Source organism: Balaenoptera physalus (assembly GCF_965194825.1).
Source record: "Balaenoptera physalus genome assembly, chromosome: 4".
Classification (NCBI taxonomy): Eukaryota; Metazoa; Chordata; class Mammalia; order Artiodactyla; family Balaenopteridae; genus Balaenoptera; species Balaenoptera physalus.
This window is the reverse complement of record NC_138891.1, coordinates 38560859-38576085: the sequence shown is the minus strand read 5'-3', so window position 1 is coordinate 38576085 and position 15227 is coordinate 38560859. Positions and strand designations below refer to the sequence as shown.

Sequence of the window (15227 nt, the reverse complement as noted above, 5' to 3'; positions counted from 1 at the left end):
TAGAAAATAGGAAAATGAAATGGTTGATATTGGTGAAAAATATAGGTTTCATAAAAGCAATACTATTGAGATGAAGATGAAAATCAGTGGACATGCCAAAAGCTGTGGATTGCATTCCTATTCAAATGTTTTCATTGAACTTAACCCAAGTGACAGAGTGTTCTATTACAGGGGGAAAAAAGATCAAAATTATAGCACATATCATATGATATGTTAGAAATACATCTTTAAAGATTGTGTTTAAGTTGGTATAATTAGACTTTCCTTATATGTTTGATATTCAATTTTCATTTATGCTTTCAAGAAGGCTTTATATATGAAAGTAGCAGACTTCCTATAGGGTTCATGAGAGAAAAAGTCCACTCCTCTCCTAAAATTCAGATAACTTTTCCAGGGTTTTAATTTCCATCAGCTGTGACTGAGAATGGAGGGACGGTTGAGAGCAGTCATGTTGGTGGCCAAGATGATCACCTCCACCCTCAGCAGTGATGCTGGAATTATAGATTCCCCCACCCACCCATAAATCTCATATATGAGTGTCCAGGAGAAATGGTCACCTTTTTTTAAGCTGTGGGCTTGGTTAAAGCCAAGATTGTCATAGATTTTATATAAGTTTTTCACTGGGATTCAAAATTTAAACTCAATTCTAAGGACTCTGTCCTACTGTTCTTTTCCTATTTTAACAGAAAATGTCTAGAATGCAGGTCAATTAAAGATAGAGAAGGGAGAGGAGTGGAGTGGAAGGAGATGAGGAAGAGGAAGAGAAAGAAGAAAAGAAAGAAAAAGGGGAACAAGAGAAAAGGAAAGTGGTAATTAAGCAGAGAAAAGAAGGAAATGCTGATAAGAAGGACAACAAAGAAAACAAGACTAGCTCAGAGGGGTTCAGATTTGACTTCATGATCTCTGGTGTCCATAAATCATGGACGCTAGATTCAGAGTGTTCCTTCTAACTTCTCCTCTTTTTCCTCATTATTGTCAAGAGCACGTGGTCAGGACCCCCGTCACGGGGCTCTTATACAACTTCCAAGCCACCAGGTTAGTTAACAGGGCAATGACACTTGCATTTATTTGCACAGTGCATCCCACTTTCTGTATTTTTTTTAATTGAAGTATAGTTGATTTACGGTGTTGTGTTAATTTATGCTGTACAGCAAAGTTACTCAGTTATACACATATATACATTCTTTTTTTATATTCTTTTGCATTATGGTTTATCCCGGGAAACTGGATATAGTTCCCTGTGCTATACAGTAGGACCTTGTTGTCTATCCATTCTAAATGTAATAGTTTGCATCTACTAACCCCAAACTCCCAGTCCATGCCTTCCCCAACCCCCTCCCCCTTGGCAACCACAAGTCTGCTCTCTATGTCTGTGAGTCTGTTTCTGTTTTGTAGGCAGGATCATTTGTGCCATATTTTAGATTCCACATATAAGAGATATCATATGGAATTTTTTTCTCTTTCTGACTTATTTCACTTACTGTGATAATCTCTAGTTGCATCCATGTTGCTGCAAATGGCATTATTTCCTTCTTTTTATGTCTGAGTAGTATCCCATTGTATATATGTACCACATCTTCTTTATCCATTCATCTGTTGATGGGCATTTAGGTTATTTTCATATCTTGGACCTTGTGAATAGTGCTGCTATGAAAATAGGAGTGCATGTATCTTTTCGAATTATAGTTTTGTCCAGATATATGCCCAGGAGTGGAACTGCTGGATCATATGGTAATTCTATTTTTAGTTTTCTGAGGAACCTCCATACTGTTTTCCATAGTGGCTGCACCAACCTACATTCCCACCAACAGTGTAGAAGGGTTCCCTTTTCTCCACACCCTCTCCAGCATCTGTTATTTGTAGACATTTTAATGATGGCCATTCTGACTGGTGTGAGGTGGTACCTTATTATAGTTTTGATTTACATTTCTCTAATAATTAGCAATGTTGAGCATCTTTTCATGTGCCTATTGGCCATCTGTATTTTTTCTTTGGAGAAATGTCTATTTAGGTCTTCTGCCCATTTTTCGATTGGGTTGTTTGTTTTTTTGTTGTTGAGTTGTATGAGCTGTATGTATATTTTGGAAATATACATACATACATAAGCCCTTGTCAGTCACATCATTTGCAAATATTTTCTCCCATTCTGTAGTTTGTCTTTTCGTTTCGTTTATGGTTTCCTTTGCTGTGCAAAAGCTTGTAAGTTTGATTAGGTCTCATTTGTTTATTTTTGCTTTTATTTCTATTGCCTTGGAAGACTGACCTAAGAAAACATTGGTACTATTTATGTCCGAGAATGTTTTGCCTATGATCTCTTCTAGGAGGTTTATGGAGTCATGTCTTATGTTTAACTCCAAAACTCAAAACTTCATTTTGAACTTATTTTTGTGTATGGTGAGAGGGTGTGTTCTAACTTCACTGATTTACAGGCAGCTGTCCAACTTTCCCAGCACCACTTGCTGGGGAGATGGTCTTTTTCCCATTTTATATTCTTGCCTCCTTTGTTGAAGATTAATTGACCATCAGTGTGTGGGTTTATTTCTGGGCTGTCTATTCTGTTCCATTGATCCGTATGTCTGTTTTTGTACCAATACCACACTGTTTTGATTACTGTAGCTTTGCAGTATTGTCTGAGGTCTGGGAGGGTTATGCCTCCTGCTTTGTTCTTTTTCCCCAAGATTGCTTTGGCAGTTCTGGGTCTTTTATGGTTCCATGTAAATTTTTGGATTATTTGTTCTAGTTCTGTGAAAAATGTCACGGGTAATTTGATAGGGTTCACATTAAATCTGTAGATTGGGGACTTCCCTCATGTCCAGTGGGTAGGACTCCATGCCCCCAATGCAGGGGGCCTGGGTTCGATCCCTGGTTTGGGAGCTGGATCCCGCATGCATGCTGCAACTAAGAGTTAATGTACCGCAACTACAGATCCTGCGTGCCGCAACTGAACATGCTGCAACAAGGATCCCGCATGCAATAACTGAGACCTGGCACAGCCAAAATAAATAAATAAATAAATAAATAAATAAATAAATATTTTTTAAAAATCTGTAGATTGCTTTGGGTAGTATTGCCATTTTAACAATATTAATTCTTCCAATCCAAGACTGTGGGCTAGCTTTCCATTTCTTTGAATACTCTTTAATTTCCTTTATTAATGTTTTATAGTTCTCAGCATATAGGTCTTTCATCTCCTTGATCAGGTTTATTCCTAGGTTTATTTTTTTTTTTGGGTGCAATTTTAAAAGGTACTGGTTTTTTACATTCCCTTTCTGATATTTCATTGTTAGTGTAAAGAAATGCAACCGATTTCTGAATGTTAATCTTGTATCCTGCTACTTTGCTGAATTCATTTATAGCTTTAGTAGTTTTTGTGTGGAGTCCTTAGGGTTTTCTATATATAGTACATGTCATCTGCATATACAGTAAGTCCCCTACATATGAACCTTCAAGTTGCGAACTTTCAAAGATGTGACTGTGCATCGCTCATCCAACTTATGGACCAGGGAGTTATAGCGACTTTCAAGAAATATTATTTACGTCACACTTTTCATCAGTAAAGGCGAATGACGAATCAGGAATAAACTTGCAACAATTTTGGATGGACTATAACATCTACAAGGCCATAAAAAACATTGACTTTGCTTGGAGTAAGGTTACGGCCATCACCATGAATGGGGTTTGGCAGAACCTTTGCCCGCAGTTTGTTCACAAGTTTTGTGGATTTGAGAAGGTAGATGAGGAGTCCAAAGAGGTCTTCAACAACTTACTGACCCTCATCGAGAAGCTGGAGCTAGATCTGCAAGAGGACGACTTCATTGAACTCCTTGCTGTGCAATATGAGGAGCTTACTAATGAAGGCCTGATGGAATTGGAGGCCCAGAGAAAGGACAAGGAGAAACAAAAGGAAGAAGCAACTGAAGAACTGAAGAGATTCATGATGCAGGAAATGGCAAGGGGATTTTCTTTATTTGAGGAGGCACTGTTAGTTTTTGAGGCACAGGACCTGAACATAGAATGGTACACAAAGGTTGCAGCAGCCATTCAGAATGCAATCCAGTGCTACTGTGTCATCTATGATGAGATAAAAAAGAGCTACTACCCAGACATCACTGGATCTTTTTTTCAAGAGGGTAGATAGAATTGAATCCAGCAAGGAACCAGAACCTGTGCCAACAACGTCAGGTGTGAATGAAATTGCAACTTGCCCTCCGTCTCCTGTTGGTGGCGATCCTTCAGCTCTGCCATGTCCCACCTCCACTTCCTCCTCCAGTCAGTAACTCTTCTTGCCTGTTCACTCGTTGCCAGCCCCTGTATGCCAGCTGTTGTACTGTACTACTGTACTTTTCAAGGTACTGTACTGTAAGATTAAAAATGTTTTATTTTTTGTGTTTGTTTTTTATGTATTATTTGTGTGAAAAGTATTAGAAACCTATAACATTACAGTACTATATAGCCGATTGTGTTAGCTGGGTACCTAGGCTAACTTTGTTGGACTTACAAACAAATTGGACTTACGAATGCACTCTTGGAACAGAACTCATTCGTATGTAGAGGACTTACTGTAGTGACAATTTTACCTCTCCCCTTCCAATTTAAATACCTTTTATTTCTTGTCTGATTGCTGTGGCTAGGACTTCCAATACTGTGTTGAATAGAAGTGGTGAGAGTATGCATCCCACTTTCTGAAGCACCAGCACTTTGGTAACATTTTTGCTTTGTGGAAGCTGAGACCTAAAAGGATTTATTTTTTTTAAGAAAAGGGTAGGTGCCAGTTGTGAATGTCAGACTTTATCTCAGGTTTTGGCCTTATACTCAAAGCTCTGTTTTTGTGGGTTTTTTTCCCATTCCACATTACTTGTGTGTTCAAAGTAAATTCAAAGTAAATAGAAAATCAATAGCCTTGCTTAGTCATACGTAGAGAAACTATGGTGTTTAGTTTCTATGGCTGTGGTTAGGTAACCCACATAAAATTAGGAAACTAAGCCAATGCATACACCACATACATAAAGACATACACTATATAACACCTCAAAGGTATTTCTAGATTGTGAGATTTTAGACCATTTGTCTGTCTTGTATTTTCTAAATCTTCTACAATGAACATGTATTACTTTCATAAAAAAAATTTGAGTCTAATGCAAACACAGGAAACATGTAAGAAATTTTATTTAAATCTCTTAACCTCTGCCCCCTTTCCTCTATACACATGCTAGAAGGTATAGGAGGAATATTCAAATAAATAGCATCAAATGACCATAAGCAATAATAATAATAACTACTCAGTGAAATTAAGAAAAATTGTATTTACTTCTGGGATTAAAAATATATATGTAGTTTGTTTGATTCTACATTGGCTATACATCAGCTACCAAAGTATTGTTGCCTATTTTAATCTAGAAAAACAATAACATTTTGCCATCTTCCCTTCCTCAAAGATTCCTGAGCCATAGTAAACTATATGCAGCTCACAAATGAAAAACAACTATTTCTGGAGAAGTGAGTATCAGCCAGCCTCAGGGCACTCTGGATCGTGGAACAACCAAATAAAACTCATCACTGCACTTACTCAGTGGATATTGCTGAGGACTGTGGTTATTATTTTACTATACCCTCTATGAGAAGTTCTCCTGTTCTTCTTAGTATCAGAAATGGCTTTTCTCCTGCTAAGTCAGTTTTGGGCCTATGTCTCTTTTTATATTAGCTGCTGAGCAAACATAACCCAACATGTAGTGAAGAGACATGTAGCAAAGAGCCCATGTAGCCCAACATGAGCAGAGACCCATCCTTACAGCACACACTGCAGGTACTAATATCACTCCTAGCTGCATCTGCATCTTTCCTACCCTCTTAGGGCCTTAGGTAGCCTCATCCACTTGCTTTCTATTTTATTTATCTCTTTATATCATGTATATTTTGGTAAATAATCTTAAATCCTTTGGAGGATAAGAAAGGCCATAAATAAATATATGTATGTATTTATTTATACATACATACATATACATTCTTATTGTGAATATGTGAAGCATTGATTTTTGACTGTCAGTTATATTTTTCATACCCTGTCTACCTACCACAGGCAATACTCAACAAGTATCTTAAAATATACTACCCTAAATTCTTGTTATTTATAATCTTTGTAGTCCATAGCCCTTAATATGTCATGAGCAATTAGTGGCAAAGCCATTTCTATCCAAAGTAACTGCTTCAGGATCTGAATTCAACTATATGATCCCCTTGGCCTTGCTGTAGTGATTCACACTTCTTAGAGTGTTAGCAGAATTTTCTAGATTGCCCTCAAGAGGAAATAGAAGTATTTCCTCCCTCAAGGTACTCTTTGACTGTAAAAACATCCATGACTTGTTTCTAGAGTTGGAGATGGGGGAAGAGGGGCAAGAGTAGGAGGGAAACGGGGAGAGAGAATAATTTTGACATAATTTTAACTATCTGATCATAGAAAGACATGTATAACTATTTCCAGTTTTTGAAAAAGAAAATCAGATGCACATTAGGTAATGGTAAAAGTTATACAGCGGTTTACCATATTAGTGAATCAATAAATGTTGACATGGGGGCTGATGGCAGGGAGACCACATTTTCTCAAAATATTCCAAATAGAAACAAACAAACAAAAAAGTGTGTGTGTGAGAAAGAGAGAGAGAGAAGGTGAGGCCAGCCAGGGAAAACCAGGACCACAGGAGAGTCAAAATGTGCTTCAATGCAAAGCCCTCCCTTTGATTATAAACAAAATTAGGAAGATCCCCAGCTTGATACTCATGAAAAACATATTTTCTAAGAAAAATATGGTTTTGATTTCTTAAGCTCTGATGATTACTTCTCTGTGGAGCTAACAGTCGGTGAATTTCTTTCTAACCAGTCATCACTTGCAACAAGTATGTTTTCAAAATGCTTTAGCTAACAGGAAATATAAAGTTGTGGTTCCAAAACACCCTCTCGAGATGTGGCTTAGGAAAGATTTCAAGGGAAGCTGCAGGTAGTGACATTTTCTTCTACTTCCAAATCCTTTAAAGCTGTCATTGTTTTATTGGTGGTCGTGGTGGTGTTTTGGGTGTTCTGGTTTTTTTTTTTTCTTTGTGGAGTCCGCCGCTGACATCATGGCTCTAGGGCAGGTAATACAGACTGAAGTCTCAGAGCTTGGCATGCAGATTCCCGAACTTCCACAAACCTTGAACAGGCACAACCAAACCAAACTTCCTAGAATCATAAACAACAGGGTGCAGAAGGAAATTGGGATCCTACAATTCCCAGTCAAAGATATTATTGAAATATTCCAGAAAAATGTCAAAAGTTATTTTATACAAAAATTTCGCATCTTGTTCCACTAAGCACAGGATGAAATGAGTTTGGGGGTTCTTTTCAATTTTTTAAATTTTTAGCTGCATTGGGTCTTCCACGTTGCTGCTTGCGGGCTTTCTCTAGTTGCAGTGAGCGGGGGCTACGTTTCCTTGCGGTGCTTGGGCTTCTCATTGCGGTGGCTTCTCTTGTTGCGGAGCATGGGCTCTAGGCACGTGGGCTTCAGTAGTTGTGGCACGCGGGCTCAGTAGTTGTGGTTCTTGGGCTCTAGAGCGCAGGCTGAGCAGTTGTGGTGCACAGGCTTAGTTGCTCCACGGCATGTGGGATCTTCCCAGACCAGGGCTCGAACCCGTTTCCCCTGCATTGGCAGGCAGATTCTTAACCACTGCTCCACCAGGGAAGCCACAGGATGAAATGAGTTTAAGATTCCTCTAGCAATTAGAGGTCATGGGCTGTTTACATAGAGAAGGTGACAGGGTGATTAAGTGGGTAAAACTCGGCCCAGGCACACAGTCCTAGCAACTTCCACCCTCTCTGTAAAGAGGGTTAGCCAACATTTGCTGCACCGTTATTGTGTGCCTGGCCCCATTCTAGGCTGGAGGGACACAGAGATCAATAAGACTCTGTCCTCAAGGCCCTAATAGTCTAGAGAAGAAGAGAAGTTACCCAACAATTACTGCAAGAGGCAGCAAACATAGTAATTTAGAAGTCAGATATCTGAGTTTGAATTCTGGCTCTGGCTTGTAGCCTATTAGTGGCTGTGTGACTTTGAGAAAGTTATTTGACTTCTGTGCCTCAGTGTTTCATACACGCACGCACGCATGTGCACACACATACACACATATCTACAGATACCCTTGAACAACACAGGTTTGAACTGCACAGATCTCCACTTAAATCCACTTAAATGGGGATTTTTGTCAATAATAAATACTACAGTACTACACAATCTGTGATTGGCTGATAACTCCTCAGATCCAGAGAAACTGGGGATATGGATGGCAGACTATAAATTACATGTGGATTTTCAACTATGTGGAAGATCAGTGCCCCTAACCCCTGTGTTGTTCAAGGGTCAACTGTACCTACATACACACACATACACACACACACACACACACACGCACGCACACACACACACACAAAGCAGTTCCTCTTTCATATGGTGGTTGTGAGAGTTAACATATATTCATCACTTAGAAGATTGCCTTGCCCTTAGTAAGTGCTGCCTGTGTTTATTAAATAATTAAATAATAAAATTATAAACAAAGTCCATAAGAGAACCCTGTGTGACTCTGAGAATGAAAAAGAGGCATCTCTGCTAGGCAGAGGACATCAGGAATGGCCTATCAGAAGATACCGTGCTGGAACAGGTTCTATGTGAGACTCAGCAAGAACAAGTCCAAGTTAACCAGAGGGGCAATTGAGAAAAGATGTGCTCCTTACCTCTTCCCCCAGTGTATCCACACAGCAAAGGAAATCAAACTAGAAACAGAGCCAGAGTTCCACCCAATTTATAGAAGAAATTTTCTTGTAGTTCTAGATTTAAAATTGAAGAGGATTTACATTCTATTCCCTAATGTGTTTATGTTTGTCCCAAAATAAAAAATAATAGTTTTTATTTCTCACCATTGAGTAAAATTGATGGTGGGGCAGATGTGCCATGCCCCTCCTTGCTTCCCAGATCAGGTCAGGGGGTGACCTGATCTGGGAAGCAAGTGGCAGAAGCATTAGAAGATATAAAGGCATGAAATTAATAGAAAGGGTGAGAAAACAGCGGGTAAAACAGCTGGCGTATTGGTGGTTATGGAGTAAGCAGCAGGATAGCCCACACCAGGCTATGCCAGGAGGAAACTCCATAGCAAGTATCCTACAAAAACCTCAGGAACTGCTGTGGGGAATAGGACAAGGGAGCCTGCTAGAGATAACTAAGGACAGCCCCCAAAATCCAGATAGATAGACACATATATACTCTGCCGCAGGGCTCTTAATATTGAAAGCCCAGCTAAGATCAGAAGGAAAAATGTGACTGAGCAGTTTCACCTCAGAGACGACTGTCCCCAAGATGTGACTTCACAAGGTGGTGTTTCTAAGTGGTTTCTAGGTAGTCTTTGTATATGCAGACCCAGAAATGTGGTTTTATCAACACTCTGAGTATGAAGCAGCCTCTCTGACTTTGGCTCGCATTAACCAAACTCACAGAAATATATAAAGTGGGATGCTAACTCATCCACTTACAGTGAGAAAAACAACTTTCATCAAAGTAAAAAATACCAGATAATTATTGAGAAAACTATCTACCAAGCACTGACCTAAATACTTTACAGATGTTATCGTATATAATTCTCAAAACAATCTTACAAGGTAGATGTCAGAGAAACTATTAATGCCCGTGGATATCTCTGTGTAAATCTACATTTTCCTGCTTCCCTTGCAGCTCTACTGGACAATAGAATGTACGCAGAAGTGACTGATGTGGGTCACTTCTGAGCAGAGGTAGTTACGTATATGATGTGCTTTCCCCAGGCTCTCTCTTTCCCAAACATGAAGCTGGGAGCAAAGGGTATGGTGGGCCCACAGACCGGAAGAAGAGGGAGGGAGGTGTTAAGGGGAAGGACATCACAATGAAATCAAGGCTGTTCTCCTTCCTAAATACACATTCTCAAGAACCAAGTCTGGTCTAGATGAGATTCCAGGACCCAAGTGAACAGAGAGAGACAAGAGGCTAGAATGGGCCTGTCGCAGGCTACATGGAGGAGTGCCAAGGGTGAGATTGAAAGAACAACCATTTCAGAGGGGTTGAGAAATGGGGAAGGTTGAAGAAAAAGTTGTAGTCAAAGGGAAAAAAAAATTCAGTGGTAAAGTACTTCCATGTGATGATGAGGTCTAGGGTATGAACATACCAAGGGTTGGCAGAAGTGGAGAAGTAGAGGCTTAGGGATAGTCAAGGGATGATGATGAAAGGGTCTGGATGGGTCATTGAAATATCAAAATCTTAAAACCAAGACAAGACCTTAGATTTACGAAATCGCAAATCCATTATTTAATATATATCATACACAAACATAGACATCTGATATACTTGGAATCCTGCCTTATTTTCATTAGTGATTTTCTGCATCATACCCATGTGTCATCCAGACTTGTTTAAGTCCTATAGGACAGAAGTTTGATATAAAGCTTTAATTCAATATATTGGCCCTTGTTAACAAGAATAAATCATATGCAAACTGACAAATCCTTAGAATGAACTTAATGAATTTATATTTTGATTTTGAGATATGTGATCATGAAGACATGAACTCTGCTCTTGTCTTCAACCAAGTATTTCCTTTTTTATTTTACCAGACAGAATATGGGTGATGTTTCACAGGTGTAATAGAGTCATTCTTTTAAAACATTGTGCTTAAATAGTCAAGATTTTTAGTATATTCTATTTTACAAATTTGCTATTTTTTTCTTTAATTAAAAGTCTCTCAAATAAAAAAGTCTCTCCCAATACTCTTGGGGTAGATGTATTGGGGAAGAACTGTTACTAACTTGGTAACATACGCTGTTGCAATATTTCCAGAAAACACACCAGTGAAGACTTCTTGGCTTATGTCAGGGAACGGCCAAAAAATTCTATTAATAGTATGACCATCTCAAAGTTACTTGATGAGTTTCCACTTAATCAACTGGGACTCTCTGACTTTTTGCACCTTACTTACGTGAAGAAATATTTATAGACAAAAACCGTCAATACATACAGATGAGGCAAGCAGAACTGTACTAGCAAGGACTCTCTACTTCAAAAAAAAAAGTTCTTCGTCACCCTCTGTTGACTTTGAAATTCCTTTTACTGAGGACAAAGCTCATCTTTCAGAAAGAAAGAAAAGACTTAAAATATAATGTATCTCTAAAGGAGGTAATATACTGGCTGAAATTCACAAACTGGATTCTAGAACATTCTTAATATCAGGTTTAATTAAATATAAGAATGTTGAGCTGTTGGGAAGGAAGGAGGCAAGAAATGAAATAAGGTGAAGACTTGTTGGAATTACATTTCCAGATTTATTTTGGCTAATGTTGTTATATACATTTCTCCTTAATTTTTATACTTCTTACCCACTCCTGGCCTCACCTAGCAGCTCAAATTTTTACTTTGCTTTGCACCTATAACACTGACTCAAGCATAGCTTCATTTTTCTATTCTTTTGGTCAAAAACAAAATAAAGTACTTGACATTTCAAAATACCTTTGACCTTATCCAAAAAATTTCAACAGAGCCTCCAGAAAGCCTTTAAAACTACATCTATTACTTCATGCCTGGGATCATGTGTACTGAAGTATTTGTTAATATTCTCGAACGTCACAGGACTATCTCCACATAGTCTTTGACTGTGAAAGATGCTCTCAGTATAACTAATCCAATTGGCTATTGCAAACATTATTTTCAAGCCTTAAAGTGGACCACAAAATTTACCCTGAGACACAAAGTCAATATATTTTAAAATTCTATAACCCCTTCCCCTACTTTTCTATACGGAAAAAAATTCTTTAATTTTTTTCCCAGAAAATTACAAACTTACCATTTCCTTCTTCCCGTCTCCTCTTAATTATATGGAATTTTCCCATTTTCTTGGACTGAAATTTAATCCTTCAGAATTCCCAGTTTGTCCCACATGGTTGAATGGAATGTTCAGCATTTTTAAAGTAATATGCCTCATTAGGCAAGTAATCAACCAAAACAGACATTTGTGGTAGACTTAAAGTTCTCTAGTTTTAAGTAAACATGTACTCTAAACGTTTTAATAAATCATACTTCTAAATATTCACTATGAGTTTTACGTTGAAAATAGACTACCAGAAAAAAAAACCTCATATAACACCAGTCTCAACACTCCAGCCAATGTTGTTGCAAAAGGCAGTGAAATCTAAGTATGAAGGAGTTAGAATAACTCAGCTGATAGTTGAAATCACTGGGACCATTGTAACTAAAACTTGGCCTTTTATTTAATTAAGCAAATAGTCTGAAGAAATATAAAGTCATTGAAAGAGATAGAGCATGGCTTAGAAATACACAAGCCAAGCACTGTTTGTGGTGTTTGCTAATCCTCCTCCAGGCTAATTAGCTGAAGAAGTCCACGGCAAATCCAAAGAAGGCTAAAGATGATTAAAGGACTCAGAAGGAAAGCCTACAGCAACCTAGGAGGAAAGAATAAAGAAACTGAGGGACTTCCCTGGCAGTCCAGTGGTTAAGACTCCACTCTCCCAATGTAGGGGCACAGGTTTGATCCCTGGTCGGAGAACTAAGATCCCTCAGGCCGCACAGTGCAGCCTAAAAAAGAAGAGAAAGAAAAGAAATTGAGGTATTCCAGTGAGGAAAGAGAAATTGGGAGGCTGATTTCCAATAAGACTTCAGTTTAAAATGGCTGTTAAACAGGTCAGGGACAGACTGCTCTCCAATAGGACAAAACAGGAAAGGATGTCATGAATGTCAACACAAGGAATTAGACATAAGTCAGACGGAGTCTGACTGCTAAACTTTAGCCCAGATCACCACTGTGTGAAGAGCGTGTGACACTGAATCCTCCAACACCCCCAAGTATCAAGATGGAAACAGGAAAGCAACTGGAAGAGAGGGGAAGAGGAATGGGTTTCTTGACAAAAGGTCTTGAGGAGATCAGGAGGGTGTCACACCACACATTATAGAGCAAGACTCCCTGCGAACCCTCTCTAATTCCTCTTTCCCCCCAAATTCCAATCCTTCTGGCAAATTCCACTACTCCGATCATCTCTGAGTCCCTGTCCCCCCTCGGGTCTCTCCTTCCTTCCCACTATCTCTCTCCCCCTTCCTCAGGTCACTCTCTCTCTTCCTCCTCGTCTCCCTCTAATTTTCTTTTTCTCCTTCCCAGCCTGTTTGTACTTCCTCCTCTCTCCTTCCCTCCACCCCTCCCTCTCTTTCTCTACCCACCCCACACAAACACCTTTCCCACAGTAGGAAGGGGGGGAACTAAAAGCACTTGTGGTAGAATTTCTTTTTTTTTTTTTTAATTTATTTTATTTTATTTATTTATTTTTGGCTGCTTTGGTTCTTCGTTGCTGTGCACGACTTCCTCTAATTGTGGCGAGCAGGGGTTACTCTTCCTTGTGGTGCACGGGCTTCTCATTGCAGTGGCTTCTCTTGTTGCGGAGCACGGGCTCTAGGCACGTGGGCTTCAGTAGTTGTGGCACGTGGGCTCAGTAGTTGTGGCTCGTGGGCTCTAGAGCACAGGCTCAGTAGTTATGGTGCACGGGCTTAGTTGCTCCACGGCATGTGGGATCTTCCCGGACCAGGGCTCGAACCCATGTCCCCTGCATTGGCAGGTGGATTCTTAACCACTGTGCCACCAGGGAAGCCGTAGAATTTCTTTTTCTTTGTTGATTTTTAATCAAAAATCTCTAGCTTTATTGAATTTATTCAACAGTTAAATGAGAAGAAAACTTATTTATTTACTTCTTTAATGAATATTTATTGACTGCTACTCTCTGGCAGTCATTGTGGTGGTAGGCTCTTGATTTAGCTCACAGCAGTGAGCTAAATCAAGTCTCTGCCCTCAGGAGGTTTACAAGGAATTTGTTTTTTAATGACACACTATAATTTAGGCACACCAAAAGATGGTGGTGTCATGCTTTTTCTATAAATGATATAAACTTCCTCACAAGCCCACTGCTATGGGCTGAATTGTGTCCCTCCTCCAAATTCAGATGTTGAAGCCCTAACTCCCAATGTGATGGTGTTTGGAGATGGAGCCTTTGGGAGATGGTTGGGTTCAGATGAAATCACGAGAGTGGGGCTCTCATGATGGGACTAGTGCCCTTGTTAAGAAGAGGGAGAGACACGAGAGCCCGCTTTCTCTGCCATGTGAGGACATAGTGAGAAGGTAGCCATCTGCAATCCAGGAAGAGGATTCTCACCAGGAACCAAATCTGCTGGCACCTTGATCTTGGACTTCCAGCCTCCAGAACAGTGAGAAAATAAACTTGTGTTGTTTAAGCCACCCAGTCTGTGGTGTTTTGTTATGGCAGCCCCAAAAGTCTAATATATCCCCACTCCCACTTTTTGAGGTGGTGGGATGGGATGGGATAAAGGGAGATACAAACTTAACCAGTTAAGAATCAATCAGTTACTTTGGTTTAAACAGTCCCAGATAAATATGCAGTCAGTTGAAGTTCAAACTCCCTCTAAGACTTTTCTCTCCTCTCTTGTTCCTCCCTCCTCCCAAGATGGGGACTTAACAGGTAGGGCAGAGATTGCATATCCTTGGGGGCAGCTGAAGGGGGTGGTTGACTCCAGGACTGGGGTCCTCATAGATGTCCCCTGCACCACCTGCTCGTACCCTGCTGCAGACATTTGTGGTCAGATCTTTTGGCAAAGCTGGGGGTCTCGAGGGTCTTTTCCTCTTAACTGGCTCCACCTTATCCCAGGCTGGCTCTGTAAATCCTCTGAGTCTATCGCCACCTCATCTTCCAGCAGCACCTAAGAGAAGCCTGCACTGGGGTCCCACCCATTGCTACCACAGCCCAAGCAGGCTTCTGGTTTCTCCCTTCATCAGGTCAAGTAGGAACTTCTGGATCCTTCCACATCACATAGAGGCCAAGGGATTCTTGGGACTCTGTATTTAACCCTGTCTGTGTTTAAATGCTACCTTCAGCCATTTCTACTTTGCTGCTTGGGTGGTTCCATATTGGATATGGTGATTCTCTTAGAAGTCTTGAAGTTTTTCCAGTCTGTTTCTAGGGAAGCTAGACCCACTGGAACTGGTGATCAGAACTGTACCTGCCTTCATCTATACTCCACATTTCCCTTTCCTATCACTCCATGACATCCTGGCCAGATTGCATCCCTTTCTATTCACTTTTGGTTATTCAAAAATGTATGAAATTTCAATTTC

The 15227-nt window shown here is 39.8% G+C and overlaps 1 protein-coding gene and 1 long non-coding RNA gene across 4 annotated transcripts in view; one reads left to right on the top strand and one right to left on the bottom strand.

The window, feature by feature from the left end:
• Positions 1-15227, top strand: part of VEPH1 (ventricular zone expressed PH domain containing 1) — a 298073-nt gene that overhangs the window by 265244 nt on the left and 17602 nt on the right. The gene's annotated exons all lie outside the window — the stretch shown is intronic.
• Positions 1-15227, bottom strand: part of LOC309659751 — a 701522-nt gene that overhangs the window by 673253 nt on the left and 13042 nt on the right. The gene's annotated exons all lie outside the window — the stretch shown is intronic.